At 44.4% G+C, this 21,400-nt stretch overlaps 1 protein-coding gene across 3 annotated transcripts in view; it reads right to left on the bottom strand.

Moving 5' to 3' along the window:
• The window catches only part of POR (cytochrome p450 oxidoreductase), a 203,683-nt gene that overhangs the window by 52,527 nt on the left and 129,756 nt on the right, over nt 1–21,400 (bottom strand). For 2 of the 3 annotated variants that reach the window (XM_069089463.1, XM_069089464.1), the window contains exon 2: nt 14,272–14,293. The exons of the other annotated variant lie outside the window; for it this stretch is intronic. The gene's annotated coding sequence lies outside the window, so the exon portion shown is untranslated. The remainder of the gene's footprint in view (nt 1–14,271; nt 14,294–21,400) is intronic. 3 annotated transcript variants of the gene reach the window in all.

Raw genomic sequence — 21,400 nt, forward strand, 5'->3', positions numbered from 1 at the left:
TCTGGAGCTTACACATTGCTGACTCATGTCAATAAAACATGTGTTAAGCATCTAGACAAGACTACGAAATTTAAATAATCTAGTGTTTTAAAATTTGCCAAGTATATTATCACATTTAATCCTCCCAATAATTCTACGAAATAGTTTGTGGTTATAACCATTTTACAGATGAGGAAACTAAGCTCCAGGAATGTTAATGACTTTTCTGTGGCCACACAGCAAGTTAGGGTCTAAGGCATAGGCACTTAGATTTCAAATTCAACTCTTGCCGGCTCCAATGATCCATCAATCCACCAGGCCAAAACCAAACCAGTCTGTGCCCAAGGAGCTCCATCTAGTAGAGGGATTAGAAATGAAACACAAATAACTAGATGGCAAGTTTGGAAATGATTCAATACAGAGTACTTGTAGGCCCCAGGAGCCTAAGAGATTTAAAGAGAAGGGAACTGGAGAAGGCTTAAGGAAAGAAGTGACCTGAGCTGGGCCTTGATGGAGGAAGAAAAGATGTCCACAGGTGAATCCTGAAAGGGGGGAGAAGAGGGAGGAATGTTCTGTGCTTAGGGGGCAAACTCTCAGAATGGATGTTGTGGAGAAATAGTCCAGCATATCTGGGACATAAGCTTTGTAAAAAAAGACAAACACTGGGGCGACCAGGTGGGCGCAGTGAGTAAGAGCACCAGCCCGGAGTCAGGAGACCCGGGATCAGTTCCGGCCTCAAATACTTAACACCCACACAAAATAACTGGCCGAGTAACCTTGAGCAAGTTACTTAACCCTAACTGCTTTAAAAAAAAAAAGAAGAAGAAGAAGACAAACATCAAATATGGCTGGAGAGGAAAACTGAAACAAACTACTTAAGGCCTTTAGTGCTAGGCTCCAGAGCTCGGATTTCATCAGACAGGTAATATGGCCCCATCAAAGGTTTTTTCGATAGGTGTATGCCAATCAGACCTGTGCATCAGAAGGTAACTCTGACAATAGAATGAACAATGAAATGGAAAAGGGGAAGACTAGAGGGAAAGCCCACTTAAAAACTATTCCAATTGTTCAAATGGGAGATGAGGGCCCAGACTCTGGAAATGGGAAGTGGGGTTGGAAATGAACGGTACTGTGAATGTGAGATTGAGAGGACCCATCAAATGACTAGATTTGGGAGGAAAAGAATCAAGCGTGCCACAAAGAATGTAACCAACAAACACTCTTATTTTTTTTAAAGCAATTGGGGTTAAGTAACTTGCTCAAGGTCACACGGCCAGTTATTTTTATGTGGGTGTTAAGTATCTGAGGCCCGAACCAATCCCAGGTCTCCCAACTCTGGGGCCCGGGTGCTCTTACTCACTGCGCCACCTGGCCGCCCCTTGCCACCAAACACTCTTGAGGGAAATTAAGAAGACTAATAATTGGAGAATAATATAATAACACTCTCTAAACTAATTTATAGATCCAGTACTATAACTGCAAAAGATTTATGTTATGAAATCAAGCAAAATTGTAACAAATATGGAGGAGCAAAAGGTCAAAAATTTTCAAGGGAAATTTTTTAAAAAGAAAGGATCTAGCACTACTAGACCTAAAACTATACTAATAACAGAAAGCATCACAACTATTCAGTTTTAAGAATTGGATTCTCATGCCCACACTGATGATTCTCAGATCTAGTCCAAGCCCAAAGATCCAGAAATCACCCTGGTAGTAAGTAGCAGACCCCAAGTTCAAATGCTAGCCCTCCATTGGGTTTTCCACTGGACAACGAAACAGTCGAAAGGGCATGGCTGGCACCCAAAGGAGAAAAGTACAGGTTAGAGATAGAGAATTGGTAGACATTTCCCAGGGGAGATGAATGAATCACTATGAAAATGAGATTGCCGAGGATGAGAATATAAAAGGAAAGGAAAGGCTGAGGGAGTCTTGGTAGATGCCTACATGTAAGGGGATAGATGAAGGAGGCATCTGAGGAATCTGAGTAATGGCCACACTCCTCTTCTCTGCATGACTTTATCACACTCTCTACCACATGGGAAGCTATTATCAGTCCTGAATTAGATGACAGGTCCTGAAGAAAGGTGACAGCTGTGAATGCAGAAAAATGGTGGAAAGAGAATTGATGGTACTTGGCCAGTGACTGAATATAGAGGGAGAAAGCTATCAAGGAGTATTTCAAATTTATAAACCTCAGTGATCGTCATCTATTTAACTACTCTGTGTTTATGAATATTTATTCTCTTCATATTTAAGATAGAGATTTGTTTGTTGCCTCTTCCCCATTAGAATGTAAGCTTTTTGTGAGTATGGACTGCTGCATTCTTTGTTTTTGTATCCCAAGCCCCTAGTACACCACCTGGCATGCAGTAATTAATAAATGCCTAATGGCTGATTGCTGACTGGGAAGACAGCAGTGCCCTGGACTGGTGGAGCTTGAAGAAAGGGTAGGTTAGGGTTAAGGGGAAATATCATGGGTTACATTTTGGACATGTTGAATTTGACATGCTGAAGGACTACTATCCATGTAGAGATGGCTAGAAGGCAGCTGGTAATGAGGCACTGGTTTCAGATGAGAGAGTATAGGATGGATAAATTTGGGAGCTATTTGCAGACAGGTAATAGTTAAACCTATGAGAAGTGATTAGATCAGCAAAGGAAAGAGGGTATAAGGGCAAGGGGAAGACCCAGGGCAAAGTCTTGGGATCACTAAAGCCTGGAAGGCAGAAGATGGCCAGAGCAGCAAAGATTACTAAAAAGGCCATACAGGTAAGGGGAGAATCAGGAAAGATTACTGTCACAGAAACCTAGGGAGGCAAATGTGTCTGTGAAGAAGGTTGAAATTCTTGAAGATGGTAACTATATGAACTACTAAGGAGATGAACTGATTTACAGCAGTCTTTCTTTTTTATCAGGATAGTTTGCTTGTGCCTCACCTATCTTCCCCTTGTATTATTCCTTTTCCCCTTTCCCTCCAACCCCACCCCTCTCAGAGAGCCATCCCTTATAACCAAGAGAAAAAAGGAGGAATAATAGGGTGGAAGAAATCAGCAGAGCCATTCAACACATCAAGAGAGTCTGATAGTCATGTGGCGTTCATTCTGTGGTTGCCCAGGTGTCACCAGGCAGAGCGTTTTCTTGGCTTTGCTTCCTCCACTTTGCATCAGTTCATGTAAGTCTTTCCATGCTTCTCTTCATTTTCTGGTGGCACAGGTAAAAGTCCATTAAATTAATGTGTCGTAGTTTATTTGCTCATTCCCCAATTGATGGGCACAGACTTCACTTCCAGTTCTTTACTCCCATGGCGGGGCACATGAGGCTTTCCTTTTGGCAGTAGCTGCCTCTGCCTCTGGATCCTGGGGTCTTTCTTAGGATGAGCTGAGGATGGGGATATCTGCTTGGCCAGACAGGTGCTGAAGCATGCCGACTCATCTCAGATATATTTTCATTAGTCATCTCACCTCAGAGCCACCATCTGGTCTTGGTGGCTCCCTTCCTCTTTCTGATCCCTTGTGTAAGACACAGCAGAAGTCATGTGCCTCTTACCATTACTACTAAGAACATGACCCAGCTCATCCTGCCTGTTTTGTGGAGAAAAGATCAGTAGGCAGCAGGTACTTAAAGGTAAGATTTAGGGAAATATTCCCTAATGCACAGAGGCTTTGTGACATTGTCTACAGTAAACCGGATATGTCCCTGCTGATTGTGTATGTACAGATATGTGTATGTATGATACACACATCCATGTTACTACTGACAAGTGAGCAAACAGAAACAGGGGATGTGAAAATCTCTTGCCTAAAATCCCCACTATCAGCAGTCAGGCCTAGATCTACGCTCACACATTTCTGACTCAGAGCCCGTTGGCGAGAGGCCAACTCAACGAGCCCCTTACTTGGTCTTGCTCAATCAGCTTTACATTCATGAGGGTGGGTAGAGGCTGCATTTTCAAAGCTCACTCATGAAGTATCCTTCCACATACTACAACTCAACTTCTCTTCATCATTTTAGAGTTGTCATTTAAAGTCTGCAAAAGGAGAAGTAATTCCCTTTACAACTCTACATTTTCCCAGCATTTCCCCACATTAACCATTAAACACAAGCTATTCAGCCACTAAGTCACTGTCTATGGCTCTAGTTTAAAATCCTCTATGCCTCAAAGTGACTTTAAAAGAAACTAGAAAGAGTTGAGACACAACAACAGGGAGAACACTCTTCCAGGCAGGTGCAGGTCAGTTCTCACCCAAATTTCTCTAATCGGAGAACTTCAGCATTCAGTACAAACTGGGGCTGAGCCCAGCCTTCCACCGCACTGGCATCCTCACCAGCGATGCAAGAAGGAGCATGTCAACATCATCTCTTTACTCCATGCTACTTGAAACATCTTTAAAGCTAAATAAAAAATGCAGAGACTCCTCCATTCAGGCTTGTAAGTCATCCTGAGAAGCCAAAACGCAATTCAGCGTATCAGAGAATCCAAGAACTAGAAGGGACTGTAGAAATCACCTGGTCCAAGCCTATCACCTTGCAAAGGAGCAGTGGAGCCAAGCCAGCTGGGACCTTGGCTCAAAGTCCTTTCCAGTTCTAAGAGTTGAGAACTCTGATTCCTAGTGCAGTGCTCTCTAGATTAATTAATCCTATCTCTTACGGAATGTCCAGTGAAAAGCTCAAACTGCCTTATAGGTCTATTCCCAGTAGGAACAGGTCTATCCAAAATGACCAAGGCAGCAAAGTGGTTCTGTTAACCCCACTGGGTCTCAGAAGCTGCCTCAGTTGGAGAGGCAGCAGGGTATATCAGAAAACCTGCGGGACTTGGAACCTGGAAAGACAAGGATTCCAAGTAAGCCTACCTGCCTCAGTTAATCTCCTTGAGTTTGAATTATGACCTCTGTAAAGAGGATGCTACCTGAAATACATCCTGCAGGATCCAAGGAGAAGGTACAGAGAACACCCTGCCAACCTCAAAGAGCTCTGGAAATTTCAGCCCTGTCGGCAAACTGACTTCTAAATCAGGTGTCCTTAACCTGGGGTCTGTGAATAGACTTCAGGGGGTTCATGAACTTGGATGGAAAATTACCTCTTTATTTTCACTAGCCTCTAAATGAAATTTAGCATTTCTTTCAATCGTGAATGGAGGCAACAAACCAATATTCTGAGAAGGGGTTTCATCAGCAACCAAAGCAGCCCATGACACAAAGGTGAAGAAGTCCTGGTCTTAGATGCTCCCATCTTCCCTCCCTATGGATCTACTCAACCTCAAAGGGCTCCTTGGGAATATTCCCCATTCCCAGCCTTTTCCTAGTTAACGCTAGCCTGTCTGCCCATCCTCTTTACTCCAGCTTCTCATTTTCTCCTGGAACCTGCCCCTGAAATCACCTCCTCTTCCAAGTTCCATCTCTTCTTATCTGCTGTCTCTGCGCCTGCCACCTAGGAACAGGCCCACATTTCCACCATACTCAAGAAATTTTTACCAAATCACACAATTCTTGAGTTGGAAGGAGGCTCAATGGTCACCAAGTTCTGAAGTGTCAAACATGCAGCCTGGGGGAACTCGTGGCCCACCACACTCCCGAGTGCAGCCCAAACCAGGTGAAAATGTACTTGGGAAATATTTCATAAAATAAATAAAAGTACAATAAAACATTGATATTACTATATTTTGAAACTAAGTCAGCTTTGAGATATCATCTCACACCTAGCTAAAATGATAGAAAAGGAAAATAACAAATGTTAGAGAGGATGTGGAAAATTTGGGACATTAATACATTGTTGGCAGAACTCTGAACTGATCCAACCATTCTGGAGAGCAATTTGGAATTATGCCCAAAGAGTGATTAAACTGCCTATACCCTTTCACCCAGCAACACCACTATTGGGGCTGTTTCCCAAGGTGATCAGCAGAAAAGGAAAGGAACCTCTATGTTCTAAACTATTTATAGCAGCTCTCCTTGCAGTGGCAAAAAACTGGAAATTGCAGGACTGCCCATCCATTGGGGAGTGGCTGAGCAAGTTGTGGTATGTGATTGTGATGGAATACTACTGTGTTGTAAGAAACGATGAGCTGGTTGATCTGGGAAAACATGGAAAGCCTTGCATGAAATAATGAAGAGCAAAATCAATACAACATCATACACAGTAACAGCAGCACTGTTTGTGGGGTGGAGGGGGAGACACAGTCCGGACTTACAATGTAACAAGAAAATGAAACTCAAATAGACAAAACTCTGTCAACATGCAGCCTGCAGGGATCTCTGCAAGGCCCATATTTCTATTTGAGTCTGACACCATAATCCAGAGCAGTCCACACAAAAAACCAGGCCTGCTCTAAGAGATCCCACAAACAGTCGGCCAGTCTCTGCCTCCCAGGCAGCTGAGCCCACGGTGGCCACTTCTCCTGGGCAGGAAGTTTCCCTTTGCCCCTTTGAAACTTCCACTCTCTGGAGCCAACCACTACAAGTTTAATCTCTCTTCCACACACCAGACTTGAATATGTCTATCATGCTTCCCTGAGCCTTTTTCCCAGATTAAAATGCCATTCAGTCAATAAGCTTTCATTAAGGCCCTACTTGGAGGCAGTCACTGTGCTGGGCCCTATTCTTTAATTGATCTGAATGTATTAGGAACTCAAGGCCCGTCAGCATCCTGGTTGCCTTGCTCTGGAATTCAGCAATTTTTCAGCCTGCTGATTGTTCTAGACCTCTTTCCTTTCATAGTCAAACTTCTAAAGGGTTATCTATGGTACACGTACTGCCCACCATTTACCAGTCATGGCTTCCAACCCTACATGGCCTCGAACTGCCCTCTTTAAAAGTTCTCAATGATCTCTTACCTGCTAAATGCGCTGGCCTTTCCTCAGTCCTGATTCTCCTTGATCTTGAATCACACTTTGACACTAACCACCCCTTTTCTTTTCCCTCGGCTTTGATGACACTTTCTTGATTCTCCTACCTTTGTGAGTACTTCTTTCCAATAATACTTCATCTAACTCCCATCCACTAAATGCAGGCATCCTCCAAGGCTCAGTTCCTGACTAGCCCGAAGTTGGCAATGCAGGACTAGATATCAGATTATGGATGTCAACAGCATAGAGATGATAACTGAACCCATGGAAACTGATGGCGCCCACCAAGGGAGAGAATGCTTACACTTTCCACACTCTCACTGCCAGCCACACTGACCTGCTCACCTTCTCATGTCCAGGACTACCCTTCTCCTGCCTCTGTACAGTCTATGTGAAATGAAGCCCCCTTACAAACCTGGAATCCCTCTCCTTCAGAAGCTCAGCTATTACCTCTTCCAAGAAGAACTTCCTGATTCCCACCCCAGACTTCATAATCTCCAGAAACTCTTCATTCCAAAAGCTGAAAGCACCTCCTCACGCCTCCTCAGTCCTGCCTGCCCTGTGCTTGGATGGGGGCGGGGTGTGTGGAAGAGGACATTGGAGAGCTCCTCCCAGATACTTACTCCATGACTTACTTACGGAAGGCACTCAGAGAATTCACCTCCTTTCCCACCCAGCTGCTTTCCTTGACTCCATTATCTTTAGGAATTCATCATTCCACAAGATAAAAAGCAACTCAGAAACTTACACCTCAGCAACACTCTCTGTCCCTGGGCCCTTCCCTCTCTCACAGGAGAGGGTAGAAGGTTGACTGACTAAAGAAGGTGGATATGGGAGAGCTCCTTCGGATCCTCTACCATTTAAGGAAGGTACCTAGAGAATTCGCCTCATCATTTTCTACCCAGCTACTTTCCTGGACTTCATGAGCTCAAGAAACTCATTCTTCTGCAAGATGAAATCATCTCAGAAACTCCCTTCCTAGCTTATTCCCCTGCTGCAGACCATCATGATGCTCCCTGCCCTTTTCAGCTTTGTGTGTGTGTTTTCTTCACCAATTGGATCGATTGTGAGCCTTTTGAGGGCAGGGCTTATCTTCCCCCTCTCTTTGTATCCTCAGTACTTGGCATAGGGTCTGGCACATAGTAGGCACTCTCTTGAAATTATTTTTTATTGCGTTGTGAGTCTTTGGATTTACTTGTCCTTGTGTCCCCCAGGAGAATATAAATCCCTGGAGGGTAACACCTGCTTGTTTTGTCTTCTCTTCAATCCAGGGCTTTCCACACAGCAGGCCTTAAGAAATATTTGCTGCATTGAACCAAAACTTTCCTATCCCTATTTCCCATTCCCTCAGGGCTCTAAATTATGTTCAGTGTCAGTGGTTGACAATGTGTCATTAACCAAATAAACGAATATGTACTGATGTGTTAGTTTAACCAGGTAAAATGCATGCAAAGGAGAATTCTGTGGGGAGAAAGGGCTAGCCATAGAAGGGGGCGCATATCAGAAAATTACTCTGGTATAAAAAAACAAAAGATATTAATATAATTTTTATAAAATAACAAAATTTATGCCTCCTCAAATTTGCCTTTAACAATCCTGTACACATTTAGTTGAACTTAGAACACTGGGCTGGGTATTGTCTGGGATACAGATAAGACATAGTCCCCACCTTTAAGGAATTTAAAAACTAGTTGGGGGATAAGATATATAAGCATGAAACAAAGACTAAACCGGTAAATGGCCTATATAAGTCTGATTCCACATAGGTAGGATAAGTTCTGAGAAGGGATGAATCAGTGTGATCTGGGAGTCATGAAACAATGTATTGGCATTAGTAACAGGGATGGTATTCCAGGTCTAGAAAACAGCACAGAGCTGGGAATGGGTATGGTCTCTGTGTCCCTGTGTCAAGGGTGCAATGAGTGACTAGTGGGGAAGATCTGTACTGGGGAGGAGCAGCAGCACAAGTCAGTTTCTGCTCTAAAGTCAGGCACAGTATGGCTCATTGCTTAGAGGCAGCCTTCTTCCCTAGTGACTTTGGCAGTCTGAGCCTGTCTAGCCCAAGCCCACAGAGGTGCCTGAGATGACAGAACTAGTTAATACTGGAGCTGGAACTGGAACCTGGGATTTAGGGCTCTTTTCAGCACTCCAAATTGCTTCATTAAGTCTTATTTTGGAAGAACAATTAAACAGATAATAAATAAATAAAATGACATCGAATTTTAGCTAAGGTCGCTATCGTAGGTTCTAGGAGAAGAGACAATGAGGAAAAACTGAAGGAAATGTAATAATCTGAAGAAGTCATACAAAGCCATACAGATCCCAAAACTCATCCAGGATCAAGTTGGCCCATGTCCTGCCGAAATCCTCCTGGGAAATCTGCCCAAAGTGCTGAAGGCCTTCCTCCAGATCTCTGATAAAACATACAGAACCACACAGGCTATGGTCCTCAGTGACTCTCATTGCATGGCCAGACTCCCTTTTCTTACCTCATGATAAATAAAGAGTCAACAGTCGTGTATATATATGGAATTTGTTGGATAACTTTCACATCATCCTCTTATTTCTCACCCTCCCTTGCCTTACCACAGCCAATTGTTGGCTCTCAATAAGTGCTTTCTCAGTCAAGTTATTTCTTAACAAAACCCCTATATAATAGGCACTCAGACTTGCCAAAGGCCACAGGATTAATAAAGGGGAAAACTGGGCCTCCACTCAAGTCTTTTAGGTCCAGTGGTGTTCCCACAACACGACACCACTTCTCTAGTGATAAAGGGCCCGGGCCACAGTGTTGGCAACAGGAAGAGCACTGAGTGGGCAGGCAAGAGAGGAATTTGAAAGCTAAGAATCAACTCTGGGCCTGAATGATGAAGGATGTATGAGCCAAAGGAACGGCAAGGTCACAAGCCTTTGTGACAGAAAGAATGAATGGTGATGCCAAGAGAACTGTAGATTGTTAGGGGAGATATCCTGGGTGGAATAAACTTGTAGCACCCCTGAAATCCCATCACAGAGATAGCTGGTTGCCCCTTCTCTGGTTAGGAGCTACCAATTTAAAGGCCCCTGGCTCCAACAAGCGATGGTTATTCCGTGCTCCAAGCTTAAGGCAGTACTCAACAAATCCTGGGTCTCAGATTCCCATGAGACCAGCCAATTCTTTGAACAGAACAGGGATTAGGGATAGGTGAGAAAGGCACTTCTTGCTTATGGCAGAAACTTGTCTTGGTGGTTTGTAGCTATTTATTTAGTGAAAATTCCAACTGGATTGTGAGAGTAAAGCTTCAAATTCTCTTCAGGAGAGGAACCAGGGGTACGAAGCTGAAATCTTGCACTTCTGTCTTCAGGACACAACCTTGTCAGATCCTTCACTTAGGTACTTGGCTCCTCTTTCATATACATCAGGGCTTTGCTCTAACTTAAAAGGACTCCCAAGCCAGTAAAGGCCCCAGGCTTAGAATCCAGAGACTTTAGACAAATCGGCTCCACTAAGTGGAAGCTACAAGGAAGAACTCAAAAGCAGCAGAGAGGGAGGGAGGGAAAAAAAAATGCCTACTCAAGATGAAGATTTCTGTTGGGACTGTATATATGGCCCCGGAAGCAACCTGGCCAGAGGAACTCAACCAACTCTCTTTAAGTTTTCACAAGGAAACTTCTAGAAGACTCCTGGTTCACTGTTGGTGGAATTATGAACTGATTCAACCATTTTCAGAGCAATCTGGAATTATGCCCAAAGAGTTATTAAACTGCCTATACCCTTTGACCCAGCAACACCACTATAAATCTGTTTTGCAAGATGATTAGGGAAAAAGGAAAAGAACCTCTGCATTATAAACTATTTCTAGCCCCTCTCTGGAAATCAAGGGGATGCCCATCAATTGGGAAGTGGCTGAACAAGTTGTGGGATATGATTGTAATTGAATACTACTGAGCTATAAGAAATAATGAGCTCGATGATCTTAGAAAAACATGAACAGAGCTGCACAAAATAATGAAAAGCAAAATGAGCAGAACCGAGAGAACACTGTATATAGTAACAACAGTATCATTTTAAGAACAATTTTAAGTGAATAAGTCATTTTGATTACTATAAATACCCAAATTAAATACAAAGGACATATAAGGGAAGATGCTATCTGCATCCAGAGAAAAAAGTGATCAATAAAAGTATCTATAGAAGGGTTTTATACATACATACGTAATTATATGTATACATATGTATATTTGTGCCTAATGGTAGCCATGGGGGGGGGGGGGGGGGGGGAGGGGGGGGGGAAAGGAAGAAAAAAGGGGGAAAAAAGAAAGTTACATGATAATTTTATTATATGTTTAAGAAGAATAGCAAGTTGTACATAACAGATTTGCAGTTTCGTGTACAATCACCTTTTTTCTATTCTACTATGCTATGGAAATGCTTGTTTTATTTCTTAAGTTCAGAATAAAATAAATAAAAATGTTTAAAAAGGTTCTCCTGGAAATCCTACTAAGAGAACCTGGATGGGCCTATTTGGGGATTCAGTCTAAGGGGGAAAACCAATACACTGCCCCTCAACATCTTTCCTTCAAAGCCGAAAAGGTCATCTTGCTCCCAAATTCAAGAGTTGCCTCCTCAAAGCAAACATATCAAGCACTGCTCTAAAAAAACCTCTAACACTGAATGCCCTCAGGATTCCCACCCACTAACCTGAACCTCATCTACCCTAAAAGAAAGACTAGTCCTAAGCCAGCTCTTCTCTCTTCGAGAGCACCAAACCATTAGCACCCATAGAGCACCTCCACCGCCGAGCCTGCTGTTTTTCAAGATGGATTCTAGACCCTTACTGAACTGCAGATTTTGAGCAGGCTGATAAAGTGAGGTCACTGCGGAATTCATGTAACAGCACAAAAAATGTACATAGTGCACATTTGAAATGCATCTTCACATTTGCAGTGCTCAAAGCTAAAAGGAAATGTCAAGATGCCAGAGCCCAGCACTGTCACTTTGTACACATCTGATTTACATAACTCCAGCAGCTTCTGGGTGAGTCCAATTCGGAACCAAATTTCATATCTTGGCCTTGTTTTATAGGCTCTTCCATAAACCATTAGGTTTAGAGGTCCCATGAGAGATTATATTCTGGAAACAGAGTAAAGGTGGTTGACCCAGAACAAACTCTGCTCACTGATTATTTAGTGGAAGGGGTAAGAACAGGAAGACACAGACTGAGTAAGCAATTGCACAGCCCACCTGCTGCACGGGCATCCTCACAGCATCAAGAGATCAGACACCGCCCCCCCCTGGCCAGAAGGCCTGGACTCCCAGTGAAGGAAAAGGACTAGAAATTCCAGAGGAGGAAAGCCAAGAGATCTACGGAGAAGGAATCACATCACTGAGTTCACAGCAGCACCTGTTACATATACCTCTTCACTTAAAAGGAAAAATTCTAAATTATTTTTGTTTTATGCTTTTCTTGGAACATGTTCAAATAAAACATCCTGCTAGAGGCCTGCAAAGGAAGCAATGAATGCTACGTGAGGGACAGAAATGCCAACAGGGGCTTCCATGTGCTAGAGATGCAACGCTTCTTCCCCAAAAAGCAAAGTCTACCCTGTAGAACTTGAAAATGCTTTTTCCATATCTTTACCCGGCCACAAGTTACTCTGAAATAAAAATGTAATCTTGCTAAGATCCTTCAACAGGACAATCAGGATTCATGACAAACATTCCATGAACCTATCAAGCAGAAAAGCTAATATGCCATGCGTAGCTTTGAATGGGAGTGTTTATCTTTTTGGTTTGTTTTGGAGGCAGTCAAGGTTAAATGATCTACCCAGGGTCATAGAGCTAGTAAGTATCTGAGGGCAAATATGACCTCAGGTTCCCTGGACTCCAGGGTCCATGCCCTACCTACTGTGGCACCTACCCGCCTCCCCATCTTTTTATTTTGTAACCAGATGATTACCTTTTAATCCCCCCCCCCCTTCTTTAAAGTTGACTTTTCCAGGAACTCCCATTTACAAGTTAAGCATAGGAGTAGGTAGTCCCATTCTGAGTCATAAATACCCAAAGGCTTCTTTCCAAAAGAGGAAAGGAACCCTTAGTTTACTTTGCCACAGATTACTGTGAACTTGGATTGTACTCAAAAAATGCCATAGGAAAAAAAAAAGTACAGAATGTCATACCTAGAAAATACTAGAAATCACTTAGTCCAATCTTCTCCTTTGACAGAGGGAGGAAATTAAAGTCCAGAGAGATTAATAATAACCTTACCATGTGTTTAACAATTGATTCCAAAAATCTTTCAAAAGATGTCATTTGACAGCTGCATATTGCTTCCCAATTTGCAAAACACTTTCACCTACCCATCCACATGACAGGTTATCCCGATTTTCTCGGTGAGGAAACAAAAGTTCAAGTTCAGTGATTAAGCTTAGGAACAGAAGTGGCAGAACCAGAATCTGGCCCTGCCTGTCTCCAACCCACCTTTCACAAGGTTGCTAAACTTATATTTTCAACCCACAGATCTGAGCATGGCACGGTCTTCCCCAAGAAATATCTGGCTCGCTATGGCCTCTTGGATACAGTCCGACCTGTCTTTCCAGGCTATCAGTCTTCCCACTGCTGAAGGCACGTCTTCTCCTTTCATTCCCCGTAGCACATTCATCTCTGTGCCTAGGCACGCACAGAGCTGTTGCCCAACTCATGCTAAACTAGAGCCACAGGTGTTCGGGGACCAAGTCACCCGCATGTGACTCGCAGGGGACTCGCCTAAGTGCCAAGACACTCACAAAGGCCGGGCCAAGTTCAAGCCCAAATCCCTCCTCCCCTCCCCTCGTTCTGCCTCCGGGCTGGGCAGCGGCGCTCCGGCTTCCCGGGCGCAGAGCTGTCCAGCTCCTCCGGCGCCCCAGCGGGGAAACTGAGGCCCCGAGACCACAGGCAGCCGGGCTCAGAACCAGAACCAGGACCTGGGTCACGGAGCCTCAATGCCTGAAGCTGGATGTTCTCCGATGCCATCTAGGCCAACCTCTTCATTTTACAGACGGGGAAACTGGGGCCCGGGGGGGGGGGGCAGAGCCGGGACGGGAAGGGCCCTTAGAAGCCACCTGGTCCGACTGCCTCATTGTACCAGGGAGGGAAACTGAGGCCCAAGGAGGGGAGAGAGTCGCCTAAAGGCGCCAGGAGAGGAAAGCAGGGGGTCCTCGGGCTCCTGCTTCAGCCCCGCGGGTGAGCGGGGTTCAGGCCGGACTCGCCGCCCCTGCCGGGCCTCAGTTTCCCCAGTGGGGCCTCAGGCCTCCCCGCCCCCTCTCCACCCCGAGCGTACGAGGCTGCCGGGGCTCCAGTGGAGCAAGGCCCGGCTCGGTCTCCCCGGCCCCCGGGGCCTTGCGGCTGCCGAGGCGACATGCTGCTACCCTCCTGGCACCCCATCCCGGGCCCCGGCCCGGGCCCCGGCTCCCTCCCGCCTGCCCACACTCACCCGCGGCAGCAGAGACAGCTCTAGCTCGATCCCTCCGAGGGCACAGCGCAGGACCAGCTCCTCTGGGCGCTACCACCCGCGGGTGCCGTCGGAGCCGGGGTGACGCGGCAGCCGCTCGCTCCCTCCCGTCTCAAAGGGCGGCGCCCCCTCTCACGCGACGGGCTTGGTTCAGCCCGACTCCGCCCACGCGCCGCTCGTCCAAGCAGTCAGCTGGACCGGCGGGGGCGGGGGAAGCACGTGGGGGCGGAGCTGCAGCCGAGGTAAAGTGCAGGGAGCGGGAGGGAGGCGGGGCTAAAGGACACGAGAGGGAGGGAGGCAGGGCTCAGGGACTAGTGGGAGAGGAGAGAGGGGGAGGAGGTTAGGGTGACAGAGAAGGGCGTGTGCCGGCGCCGTTTGTTTGGAAGTCGGTCTACAAACACTAATGACCCCCACGGAGTTCTAGGCTCTGTGCTAAACGCTGAGAAGACCAAGAAAGGTGAAAGACAGTCCCTGTCCTCAGGCTTAACACTCTAATGTGAGACATGCAAACAATCATTAAATATTTCAATCAACCACGTTTATGGAACGCCTGCTACATGCCGGGCATGGTGCTAAGCTCCGTACAAAAAGACGCAAAGGACAACCCCTGCCCTCCAGACGCTTACAATCTGATACGTTGTACAACTATACATAAATAAACAAGGTGTATGTCTCAGGGGAAAGGCATTGATATGGAGGAGAACCGGGAATGGTTTCTTATGGAAGGTGGGATTTTAGGAAGGTGTAGATGAGGAGGGAGAGCATTCCAAGCCTGAGGGACAGCCAGAGAAAATATCTGGAGTCTGGGGATGGAGTGTCTTGTGCTGAGACTGGATCAGAGTAAGTAGGGAGGTGTTCAAGACCAATTAATTAAACAAGCGTTTATTTAACGTCTAGGAACTGTGAACAAAATTTTTAAAAGCGAAATTTTCTGCCTTCTAGAAGCTTACATTCCACCTTCTCCCTGCCCCCCACACATCTTTTTAGATTTGGTAGTGATGCACCTCCCCTTTTACCCCCCAGAAGGGGGAAAGGATGTACTGAGGCTGGACCCAGCTTCTCATTATCAAGCGTTTGTAAAAAGGCTCCTGTAAATTTTTACACCCCTATGAAAAGGTATTCAATTTGTGTTATGGCTACTGACATTGTCTAATAATAACTGCTCGTGTTAGTGTAGCGGCTCATTTTATGGATTCCCAAAAGTACATTCCCAACCCTTAGAAGTCAGTAGTGAAAAGTTTTATAACTTCTCCTTTTACCTGTGGGGAAAGTAGGACCCAAAGAGGTCTAGGGATTAATCCTGGGGAGACAGAGGGACTCGTAGAAAGTCCTGAATTTGAAGTCAGACAGCGACGGGTTTAAGTCCTACAATTTATGAGCAGTGTGTGACCTTGGACAAATCATTTAATCTCTGACCTTTAGGATCCTCATGTGTCAAATAAGAAAAATAATATTTCTGCTCCCTAACTCATGAGGTGGCAGTAATTTGGTTAGGGATAGGGACTGAACTTCTCATTCCCCAGATGAAAGGATGAGGAACCTCCTCCACCAATGACATCTCCTGTGTAATTTACAGACTTAAGAAACTTCCCTACCACAGAAATAAAGTGCCTGCCCTCAATAAGCTTACCTTCTGTGGGGGAAATAAGCACATGTATATCTACATATGAACAGAAGAGGTCATTTGGCACTAGCTGCTGTGGGTGGGGAAGGAAGGAGAAAGGGAGCATGGAATCAGGAAAGGCTTCAAAGTGAAGGTGGCCCCTGAAGGAAAGAAGCTAGGGATTCTCTGAAATGGAGAACTAGATAGAGAGAAGCAAGCAGAATGTGCCAGCCATAGGGAAAAGAGTAAAGAGGCAAGTTAAGTTGACTAGAGAACATAGAGGAGAATCATGGGTTATAAAACTGTGAAGGCCCTTTGGGGCCAGGCTGTGAATGCCAAACCAAGAAGTTGATATCTGGCCATAAACCCCTTCGGCAGCTGAGAGAAGGTTATGTACCTCTTCTCAGAATCACATTTTCAAGTGCGTAAAATAAAATACATTAACATAAAACACATAGGTTACAACCAATCATATTGAAATACAATCATCAAAAAAAATTTTTTTTTAAGTTCATGACCCCCTGGTTAACAGTTGCAGTCTTAGAGATAATAGTGAGCCACTGGCGTTTATTGAATAGGGGAGTGACAGGAATGAATGAATGAATAAGCAAATGAAAGCAAAACTTTTATTGAGTGTTTAGCAAACATCAAACACTGTGCTAAGTAGTGGGGGAGGGGGAAACAGAGACCGAGAGAGACGAAGAGAGACACAGGGAGAGACAGAGACAGAGAATGAGAGAGTAGGGAGAGAGAGAGAGAGAGAGAGAGAGAGAGAGAGAGAGAGAGAGAGAGACAGAGAGAGAGAGAGAGAGAGAGAGAGAGAGAGCGCACATAAGGAGCCCTCAAGGAGTTTAGAATGTAATGGAAGAGACAATAAGCAAACAAATCTGCACAAATAAGCTGTATATAGGCTATATAGGAAATAATTAAGAGAGAAGGCATTAGAATTCAGAGGGGTTAGGGAAGTCTTCCTGTAGAAGATGGGGTTTAGTTTGAATTTGAAGGAAGCCAGAAGGTGAAGATAAGGAGAAAGAACATTGCAGGCATGGACAAAATGCCCAGAAATCATAGAACAGCAAGGAAATCAGTGTCATTGGATCAGAGTACACGTGGGAAGCTTGGAGGGGTCTAGGTTACAAAGGCTCTGAATGCCAAACATAGCATTTTGCCTTTGATTTTGGAGATGATAGCGATTCACTGGAGTTTACTGAGTAGGGAAATGACATGGCTGTATTCAAGCTTTAAGGAAATAATTTTAGGGACTGAATGGAGGACAGACTGGAGTGGGGAGAGACTTGAGTCTGGCAGACCCACCGACAGCGATTGCAGCAGTCCTGGGGTGAGGTGCTGAGGGCTGCCCAGGTTAGGGGGCAGGATCAGAGGGAAGATGGTGAAATCTACAAGAGATGCTGCAGAGGTGAAATTGGAAGACTTTGACAACCAGTTGGGTGAGGGAGTAAGGAATTAGAAGAGGGTGGCATTTATATTCTAGGTATTTAAAAACATTATTTTGAGGACCTTCACCGGTGTGCCAGAGGAGCATCACATAACAAAGGTTAACCCCTGCCCTAGAAGGTTACACCAGACTTGAGCCTTGGAAGAAGATGAGAATATAGGAGGCAAAAGGAAAAAGGGACTGCATTGCATCTAAAACAGACTACTAGCATAAATATGGACAGGAGTGAGATGAGATGCCAAATCCCATGAACCATAAGTAAACCAGTTTGGCACACAAAAAGAGAAGTAATGTGCAATAATGCTGATGACGTGATGAGTTTTAAATGAATTTTTCATAGAGCTCAGAAATAAAGTGCCTGCCCTCAGTGAGCTTACATTCTGTGGGGGAAATAAGCATGTGTATATATACAAATGAACAGAAGAGGTCATTTGGGAATAAGGCACTAGCTGCTGTGGGTGGGGGAGGAGGGTGAAAGGGAGCATGGAATCAGGAAAGTCTTCAAAGTGAAGGTGGCCCCTGAAGGAAAGAAACTAGGGATTCTCTGAAATGGGGAACTAGATAGAGACAAGGAAGCAGAATGTGCCAGCCATAGGGAAAAGGGTAAAGAGGCAAGTTAAGCTGGCCAGAGAACATGAAGAGTTTTAAATGCCATGGGGAGGATTTGATATTTCATCTTGAAACAATAGGAAGTCACTGAAAAATCCTGAGCAGGTGAGTAACATCGTCAGAATTGTGTCGGTAAGATTATTCTCCTAGCTATATGGAAGATGAATTTGGGGAGAAGGGAGTGGATGTAGGAAGAATATTAATAATCCAGGCAAAAGGTATCAAGAAAAAAAAAAGGTATCAAGGACCTGAACTAGAACTCTCCACATAGGAGTGGAGAAAAGGGGATAGATGTGAGAAAAGGTGTGAAGGAAGGGGCCAGGACATGACTGTTCATTGGGGGTGGGGGCGTGGGAATGAGAGGAAAAAGAGGGTCAAATATGACTCAAGGTCACCTACATGGGGGCAGAAAGATCCTGGTGCTTTCAACACATACTGTGCTGCCGTCCACATTCCTTCATCTGTACCTTTGTCCATACTACCTTCTTGATTCTCTCCTATTCCCACCTAGGTGCCTTCCTTTCCCCCATCCTTCAAGGCACAGCTTTAGTCTGCTTTCTGCATGAAGCCTGGCCCGGTACTGACTGGTGAATGCCAATGTCTAATGCTCCCCCCACTCCCACCATAGAACCATAAATGGAGAGCTAGAAACCACCTTAGAGATTATCTACTCAACTCCTCCATACTACAGAGGGGCAAACTGAGGCTCATCAAGGTGAGTGACATGCTCAAGGTTACACAGATAGAGCATTATCCTCAACATTCTCCTTGCTGCCCATGTCCTGGAGGATTTAAACTTTCAGCTCTGGAACTCCCTCCCTGGGAACCCCACTCTCCCTGATTCAAGACTGCCTCATATGGTCCACTATTTCTAGGCTGGATCCAGCCATCTTTTTGTTATCCACCTAAGCACCATGCACATGCCCTCTGCTCCCTCCACCCACCACTAATACCCTCTACTTTCTAGTTCTGGATCCGTAAGTAAAAAAAAGTAAAATATCCCTCCTTGGCTACCATTCCCCTATAGATGTTGTCCACCACTATAAGAATATAAATCCTTTAATGCAGGAACTGTCTTACTCTAGTGTCTGTAATCTCAGTGCCTAGTAAAGAAAGAACTCAGTAAGTGCTGTTTTCATTCGTACAATAGAATTTAAGCTCCCCCAGGACAGGAATGGTTTCCCTTTTGCCTTTATATTCTCAGCACCCAGCATAGTTCCTGGCACAAACTAGAAGCTTAATAAATGTTTATTGATTGATGGGTTGTAGATTCATGTTCCCCTTCAACTGCCTTTTGCTGATCTATGAGGCGGTCTTCTAATATCCCCCTCTATCTATTTGTATGATAAATTAACATTGCCCCCGGGTACCATATTGCCCCAAGGAGATCACGTGTTTGGTAGCTGAAGCAGTTTCTGGTTTGGTTTGACCTCCTTACTGTAGCAATGTTTTCATATGTGTTAAACTTCTCCAGAAAATGAAAGTGATCAGAGGTCATTTAGTCCATTTCCCATTTTCAATAGCCAGCAGCTTGCTTAAACATGTTGTTATGTGTCAGCTACAATCACATGCAACTGTCTTATCCTTATCCTGTCTTCTAAATAGAGTATTATTTTGTAAAAACAGAAAAGATATGATTTATATATATATGCATATATATATATATATATATACACACACACACAAATATATATTTTTTAAATTATTTCTTTGGTCATTCACAGCCAAAGAAAGTAAAAGATCAGCAGCTAAGCAGCCAGGTCTAGCACTTCTGGTTTAGTGGAGTTTGCCACCAGGAGGCATCAAAGGAGAACTTTTATAATGAGCTATTGTCTAATGAGGCATGTCACTGAAGTCTTAATTATTTTTTAGACTTCTGGAGTGGTATAATGGAAGGATCCTAAGCTTTAGGGTCAGGACATGGGCCTTTGATGCTTATTATTTAGATGACCTTAGGCAATTCCCTTCTCTTTTGGCATGAGCTTCCTCATCTGTAAAATGGAGTTATTGAATGAGATCATCTCTGAGGTACTTTCTAGCTTAAAAGAAGGAGAGAGGAGAAAGTGTTTATTACATGCCAGGCATAGTGACAAGCGCTGGGGATATAAATCTAAAAACCAAGAGCTTACATTCTAATAGGGAGGGATAATATGCATGGGAAGTGGTGGCTGGAGTAGGATGTTTGGTCCAGAAACAAGTGTCCTGTGAGTTTTCTTTCATGCACTTTGCCTGGATCAATTGTATATACTTTATAAATGAGTGTATGAAGGAATGAATATTTTTAAATGTCTAAAGGCACATAACTGATTGGGTGCTGAACTAGAACTAGAATCCAGGATTCCTTAGTTACCTGCTGAGAAAAAATAAAAAGGCCAGTCCTTCTGTGGAGATACAGTTCTCACCCTAAATTCATGACCATCATCCTCCCCATCCCCAGTCAGAATCCCTAGATTAAAATGTCTTTGGAAAGGTGTTAGAGGCACTTTAAATTCCTGTTTGATGCCAGGCCAAAATTCCCAATAGCCCCTTTGTGGCTATTGCATAGTCCTGAGAGTCAAGTATGTCCCTTGGAGTAGGAAAAAAATATATAGATTCAAGACTCACACCCTCCCCCCCCCCAAAGCTGACAATTGTCCAAGGAGAAGAGAAAGAGAAAGACACAATCCTTCCATCTGCACGAAGGGATGCAAATAATCAGACAAGATTGTTTTATTTTATGTGTTCACTTCCCTTTTGCCTTGCTGAGATTAGGTGATGAAATTCAGTTGAACTAACTTTGAACCTAAGTGATTCCATCTTGGTCCTAAATCATTCTTGGACTGCTGCGGTTGGTAGAGAAAGTGTAATATATCACAATGTGTGTAAAGGAAAAACTTGTGCTGTTGATTCTTTGCCAAACGACACTTCCTGACCCCCTGCAGTTAACTGCTGGCACTATATTTTACTTCTATCCTGTCTGTGTCCCCGTCTCTTTAGCAGCAGGTAACGGTCTCTGTTGTTCAGTCCAGTCGCGTCCAACCCTGAATGACAGCCTTTGTGGTTTTCTTGGCAGAGATACTGAAGTGGTTTGCCATTTCCTTCTCTAGCTCATTTTATAAATGAGGAAACTGAGGCAAACAGGTGAAGTGATTTGCCCAGGGTCACCCAGCTAGTAAGTGTTTGAGGCCAGATTTGAATTCAGGAAGATGACTCCCAACTCCAGCTCTGGCACTCTATCCACTGCCCCAGCTAGTTGCCTTATACCTCTCTCTACCATATGTCAGTTATATCTTTTTAAAAAATATATTGTATGCATTCATAATATGCCCTCTATTCATCAACAACAAATGAAAAGTGAAACTCTGATTAACACTCTCAACCCTACAAAACAAATTATCCTGTTGACCACACCTGAATGTACATCTCTCTCTCTCTCTCTCTCTCTCTCTCTCTCTCTCTCTCTC

Source organism: Petaurus breviceps, unplaced genomic scaffold (genome assembly GCF_028583685.1).
Source record: "Petaurus breviceps papuanus isolate PSGF00001 unplaced genomic scaffold, PetGlider_PUasm1.0 186, whole genome shotgun sequence".
Lineage (NCBI taxonomy): Eukaryota > Metazoa > Chordata > Mammalia > Diprotodontia > Petauridae > Petaurus > Petaurus breviceps.